The following is a 7,595-nucleotide window of genomic DNA, read 5'->3' on the forward strand; positions in this document are numbered from 1 at the left end:
CTGTCTTTAAATTAATATAAATAACTCATAAGACGACAAATTCTAAATAGTTGAATCGCTATATACAATAAATAATTAGTATAACCAAATAAACGGGTTACTTTCAGTAAAAGCAAACAGTTATAACTTCACACTCTTATAAGCTGATTTCATGTGTTTAAATTATTATCTTTAAGAATTACATCTTAATTATGTATGGATGAAAAAGATCCAATCAAAAAAAGAGTCGAAAACGGATGTCATCTATCTCTTTTTCACAATAAGAACTCATTTGTGAAAACAGATATTCAATAAGCAAACACTGATAGTTCTCAATATCATGCAAGTCTGTTTTGATGTACATGAATAATTACAAGTTGCTTATTTGATTCCAAAGTAGTAAATTTAAAAATATTTCTAGAACTTGCAAGGTTGTACCTTCAATAAAAACTGAATTTCATCAACAGTAATTAATTCCTTCACAATGATACCTTAGACAGTAGAGTATGGTCAAACATAGAGGTGTATGGTAAAGCAGAAGTTATCAATTCTTATTAAGTAATATTTTACCCTGAAACACTACATTTTATAAGTAGTTTAAAATTTAAATCATTCTACTTATAATGAAATCAAATAAGTAGGCAAATAAATGAGATAAATGTTGAAGTGGTCTTAAGAGTATGTGTATATGTTTAAGCTTCACATTAACAAACGAAACACTGAAGTAAGTAGAAGGGTGAAATTTACAATTTACATTTCAAAGTTACATCATATTTTTTACCACTTGATTCAGGTGATATAAACATTTAAAATTTGCATTCACGTGGTGTTGTTGACTTGTATCATCCCATTGTTGTTCAGGACTGCAACTGGTCAGTCTCTTGTTGGCATGTGTGCATCCTGTACGGACTGCCTGGTTATTGCCTGAAGTCGCAAGCTTTATGAGCAAAGATGGATAGTGGCTAGCAGTAGAACATGCAGGTGACGAGTCCCAAATAGGGCTAAATGCGCGTTCTGGATTCCACTGCTAGCCCTTATCCATCTTTACTCATTTATAAATTACGTTTGAAATAAGATCGCTGTAACTGAAAATGCTAATTTTAGGTCGACGTTCCTTAAAACTAGATGAATAAAACAACTTATAGGGTTACCTTTAGTGTATAAATTATATATGAAGTTTTTTAGTTTTAATTGCATTGATGAGATTAGTATTTATGAAAACGGTGTTGTACACTGAAGCTTAGAGTATTTTTTTAAAGGTAAAATATAGATTTTAGATAAAAATGGAAGCATTTCACTTTTTCGAAAAGCATTTCAAAATAGTCCATTTTAATGTAAGTTTAAACAATCGGTGGAAAAAACAACTTTCAAGTTCTACTGATTTAGAATAAAAGTAGTTCTGTTCTAAAAAGATAATGATGAAATAAAATACAACTGCAAAGTTGTTTATTCAAGTTTCAACTGTTCTATGCCGTTTAATGTAAGCATTTTCGGATAAATAGGTAGACATGCTTATCAGATACTTATCACATTTAAAATTCCTACTGTCTATAACTAGAGTAAATTCATTTAGTTTTGTTTGTTTGAATCTTCCCATCGATGTGTTAGGACTGCAACTCTAATTGGCATATGTGCATACTGTGCGTATTGCCTCGATATAGCCTTAATTCACAAGCATGGTAAGCCGAGATGGACGAAACGCGCATCCTGGATTCCACTGCTAGCCACTATTCATCTCTGCTTATAACTAGAATAGTTTATACAAGTGGATAATACTGTTTTCAATCAGCTCTTCATCAACCTTTATTGTGATCTACAATAATATTTATAGTCATTTATACGAAAATATTCAACCAATGAAGTTTATAAGTCAGCAATAACAATAAAAATAGATTGCATGTTTAAATGTAATCAGTAGAAACTATAAATTAGAAAATACTCCAAAAGTAAATATTATACTTAAAGTAATTTTACTTTAAACATATAACTTAATAGTAACTGAAAAAAGCTCCAATTCACTGCGTTTTGGAACATCATGAACTGATTAATTAATTTAGTAAGAAATTCATTCAAACAAAATGTAAACTTTCATAACAATTGTCGGAACTAAACTTAATCAATTATGATAAGATGGAAAAAAACAGTTACACCGTTGGATGCCTGCTCAGTGGTTTAGAGGTTAAGTATTCATGTGCGGGACCGAAGATCTTAGGTTCAAGTCCCGCATGCGGGATCATGACTACGCACTGCCAAGGAGTCTCCCACTGAGACGAAACGGCTGTCCAGTGCTTTCAGGGTTACATTGGTGTTCAATATTAGATTGAATCATGAATACAAATATTAAAATTACTACAATCTCCTTAAATCGTCACTCCAATAAATTTTATGTTTACTAAAGTTGTAAATGGCGATAGTTATGGTAAAAATCAATATAGTCAACTTTTTCAAATAAAAACAAAGGGTTTTAAAAATATTGAAAAAATAAGTGTAGGGTAATATACAAATGTTGATATAAAATCAAACTGTTGCTTTAAAATATTTATCAGCAATCAATGAAACACTTGAATGCATTATATATAAATATATTCATGCTTGAGTAATAAGCTAAACTAAAGCGCATTATATAAAAAACACAAGAGGTATGCGTTGAACTGGTGTATATCAGTTTGTTTTCCTACTAGACAACGTCAAACTGTTATTAAAAAAAGATTATATTTAAACACAATCTCATATAGCCATAGTGGATTTTTTTAAATAATATGGTCGGTGTTGTATCAAATAGTATGAATGAGATGGAAAAATTCTTAATATTGTTTCTCATTATTTTCATAAGTCAGATAGATTACTAAGGATTGTATGAGAAACGAATTCTATGTCCACAAACATGAACTCAGTATATATTAGGAAAATTTTCCTCTGACTGTTTCATATCAAAACTACTTATGATTAATTGGGTGAAGGTGTTCTTCATGGTAATCAATTCACTGTACTTTCATATTTAAGAAATATTATCTTCTCTCATGGATTTCATTATATCTTATATCATTTGGATTGAAGTGGTTACAAATTATTTTTTTTGGCCTTACATTAAACTGTCATTGACCTATTTTGTAATATATGGGATATTTCTTCAATTTTGGACTTTCTAAAATATATATTCGTTTGTAATTGGTTGTTGACTTTACATAAATGAAACCTAGTACTTTTAGGGTTTTCAGTGGTTGCACTATCTTTTGATTACTGAGTCGACCCCCATCGTTTTCAATTTGAAACATAAATCGTTTTTCAGGACTGAGAGGTCAGCACTCAGCCTTATTTGTAATTTAGTGGTCATACATTTACAGTTTTCCTGTTTGGGAAGTGAAATACTACAGATTTAGTTTCACTAATTTACTACTGTTGTACAAAAGAAGTAAGTGGCATGGTGAGCAGAACCAATGCAAGAACGACAACTTTAAAAAGGGGGATGACTGTGGTGTGTGGTACTTATATTGACGTAAGTAGTATATAACGCTAGTCAGGAATAGAATGTCTGGCAGCAGAAGGTCGAGAAGATCGAGGAGGAAAGAATGGAAATGGAAAGACATTGGTATCGAAATGAAAGAACAGTGAAGTCTGAGACGATTGATTGACATTTGCAAAGGAACAGTCAAGTTTGAGACCATTGATTGATATTTTGCAAATAAGGTATTTGCTGTATGATTCTCAGATTTTATTAAGAGATTCTGTAATTTTGTGGTCACATACTTTCGATTGTCCCTACGTGTGTTCTTTTCAACTACACTATTATTTAAAATATTTTAAAACATCCGTCAATACTGTTGTTAGTTAGAAGGGGAAATATTTTTGAACGATGAGTAACATTTTAATTTTCATATTAGAAAAGTTTTATGTGAACTGCACCATTTACAAATAATACTTGCTTCAAACATACAATCTGTATGAATCAGTCATCTCGCAATGCATTAAAAAAAACATATAGAGATTCACATACAGCGGTATCAGAAACTGTCTCACACAGTTCACTATTTTTTTTGTATCCAGTATTTCAAGAATTTAAACATCTTATATTTCGTACCCGGTTCAGAGATAATTTACTACTGTTTAATTTACATGGAAAAAAACTACATTATAACATCATGTTCTGAATATACAAAGATATTACATAGATAACTATCTGACAAGTAACCCAAACAAAGCTATACATTGTATTCAACATTCAAATGTATATATATATATCCTAGTTTTTTATACGAGTTCTATTCAAATGTTCTAAGTAAAACATTAAGGCCAAACTATTGAAAAAACTTTATCTATTTCCTCCCTGATTCTTTTATTTGTTACCTTAATGATACATATCAAATCTAACATTATTCTCTATCTTACATTTTCATAAACAAGTAAAAAACAAACAACAAAAGCAACTGAACTATTTTCTTCTAGGATCCTTTTGAATTGCTTTGAATAAAAAGGAAAAAAGGCTTGTAGTTATTAGGATTATTCAATGGGACTAACTCAAATACACATAAACATACATAGTTCTATACACATAATATCCGTAAATAATTAAAGTATAACTATTAAAATGAAAATACATTGACATATAACCAAAGTTCAACGGAAACAGAAAATGGAAATTACATTTTTCTTCATTAGATTGTCGTTTGATAAACTGTTTATTGATTATAATAAAATAATCATAAAATTAAAAAAAATATTATTTAAGAATAACAGGAAATAAACAGATGATTATTTTATTTTTAGTTGAGATTAATTTCTAAATATATAAATCTTGAGGCGAGATCGTGGATGCGCACTGTTGAGGAGTCCCACAATAGGACGAAATGGCCGTCCAGTGCTTCCAGGTTTTCCATGGTGTTCTAGCTTCAATTGACTCATGATTTCAACGATGTAAAAAATATTGTATTGAATTATAGTGAAATGAAAGTTGATTTGTGCATAGTAATAGAATAGTGACCGTATTTATTATATATATATGTATAAGCACAACCTTATGCTATTGATGAGGAAGTAAGGTTGTTGAATAAAACATTAATCGATGGTTATCCTCTGAAGTTCATAGATCGATGGAAAGGCTGCAGTGTACTAAGATGTATCATATTTTTGGCACATAAAAGCCAGTCCATACCACCTAACTATTCAGAAGCGAGTCAAGTAACCTTTTACTGAAATAAAACGTGATAGGCAGCAAAGGTGATTATCAATGAAAAAACATGGTCCATACTTCAACAAGAACCTAAACGTCATGTAAACAAACGCGTCACATTCTATTACGTTTATCGATCAACATGTGTGAGGGGACACATACATAGGGGAAGTAATCGTGATCTTGAAATTAGGTCGTCTGAATATGTACCTGAATGGCTGCCAAAACAAATGCAATCAAATAACCCATTGAGAATAGATGATAAACATTCATCGTCCTTTTTTGACAAAAATATAGTTCAATCAGGTCATCAGATTGATCTTATCACGACTTTTGTAGTGTTATGCAAAAGTGATCAAGAGCGTATACTTAAGTTTATTGAAGCCTTAACCATAAGAAAATCAACACGTCTTGTATTTATTAAAAAACAGTTTGTTGTCATGCTTAATCTACCCTGGTAATATTGTTTTATTACCCAGAACGGTGAGTATCATATTATCCTTATACTTTTTAAAAAAAAATTATCTTTGTTTCCTCTTATCATTTATTTGTCTATTCAACCGTTTAATACTTTATATATAAACGTTCTTAGCAGGTATACATGTGATCTGATTTTGCGAAATGTATTGCAATAATATATCACATTGTTCTGATAATCTTTGTCTTCTTTTTAAACTATCAAGATATATCAAACAGATTAATCGCTTTTAATGTCTGAAAAGGAGACCGCCGGTGAGATTAGTATTTATGGACGAACCAATCAGATATAAGACAACAGATCTTGGATTTCCGCTCAGAATTCTCTCGTCCATTTGACAATATAGGGTTTTGGCACTTCAGCTGATGTCATTACGAGGTGAAAACTATAAATTTAATTCCGAACCCCAATCATCAAGTATAAATCACAATTCTGATAACTCACACTACTTTATAATCATTATTTAGTCCTAGTTATTAGGTGGACATTATCAAGGCGACTTTACCGTCTCTCAAAATTCGTTCATAAATTATAGTCACACTGTTTTATCGACAGATAGAATATGCATCACAATGATAATAACTTATCTCATACATTGAAAATATTAATGAACAGATCGGAATCACAGATAATAGGATAACCATTCATGGTATGCTAAGGTTGAGCAAACATTACAAACCAGGAAACTAAAAAAAGATTGCAAAATATATAAGTGAATTAAGCACACAATAAATCAACTATTCATAGTAAGCAATGCATGAAGTTTCATAAAAATATTTTAGTATTCAGTAGTTTAACATCATTTTCATATGATCAGTCCATAATAAATAATAGTCGAATAATTTTATTTCATTAATTCGATTTTGTAGGAATGAAACATATGTATGATAGTTTCTAAAGAAGTAGTATAAAGTCTTCGTGTGATCATGATAAAATGTCTTAATAAGAAAGCATATCCTTTTGATTTATTACCACTATACTTTTTCTCTTTTCAAAAATATGATAATCAATAGTTCAAGAAGGTGGTCAGGATGACCAAGCGGTCCAAGGCGCTGAGTTCAAGTCGCAGTTCACTCTGTGGTCGTGGGTTCGAGTCCCAATCTTGATACTAGAATAGTTCAAAAATGCATCCTTTTCTTTGAAAATCACATAGTTGTTAGAAATTGGAAGTACATTTAAACGGTATTGCAGATTGACTGCTCATGTACCATGTGTCGTTATTTGAGTATATTTTATTTGAAGAAATGTTGTATAACCGATTACGAAATAACAATAAAAATTCAATCGATTACAAACAAACGCTTAACCTTTAAACCACTGAGATGGTTTAACATGCTATCAGTTTAACAAAAGTTGATTATTTAAACACAACGTAAATTTTCTTGATCGAAATGACCATTTCATATGATAGTATTTCGTTTTCTGCTTACAATTATCTTCAAGAGAAAAGAAAAATCTAAAACTTGTATGGATTTAACTAATGTCAATAATTGAAAATTAATTTATTTCCTGAGGACATGTCTGCATATGAACATATATATACAAATATGTGAGATGACAGACAAAGAAAGAGTTCTGTAAACATTACAAATATGAAAAAAACCCATACGTAGTGTAGTCTTGTGACTCAAAGAGATACGTACCTAGATTTGTTCAAGTGAAACTTTACAATAGTATCTCATTTATTCTAGGTCGTTTTGCAGTTAACAAGAACACGACTGGCGACAATCGAATGCATTCAAGCACAAATTACAGACTATCTCACTAAAATCTGATAACCATACAGTAAACAGTTAATTTGCAAAATAACAATCAATTGTCTCAATCTTAACTGTTCCTTCTGCAAATATCACTCCGTCTTCTCCGATTTCCTTGATCATGCATTTTCATAACAATAGCGCTTCGTTCTTGTTCTTTCCTAATCGATCTTTCTTCAAAATACATTCTATACCTGACCATCACCATATACTA

At 30.7% G+C, this 7,595-nt stretch overlaps 1 non-coding gene across 1 annotated transcript; it reads left to right on the top strand.

The window, feature by feature from the left end:
• The first annotated feature begins 6,649 nt into the window (after positions 1-6,649).
• Positions 6,650-6,730, top strand: Smp_tRNA_00202_Leu_CAA.1.1. Its single transcript has one exon. It is a non-coding gene (tRNA).
• Positions 6,731-7,595: the final 865 nt, after the last annotated feature.

The sequence above is a fragment of the Schistosoma mansoni genome (genome assembly GCF_000237925.1).
Source record: "Schistosoma mansoni, WGS project CABG00000000 data, supercontig 0126, strain Puerto Rico, whole genome shotgun sequence".
Classification (NCBI taxonomy): domain Eukaryota; kingdom Metazoa; phylum Platyhelminthes; class Trematoda; order Strigeidida; family Schistosomatidae; genus Schistosoma; species Schistosoma mansoni.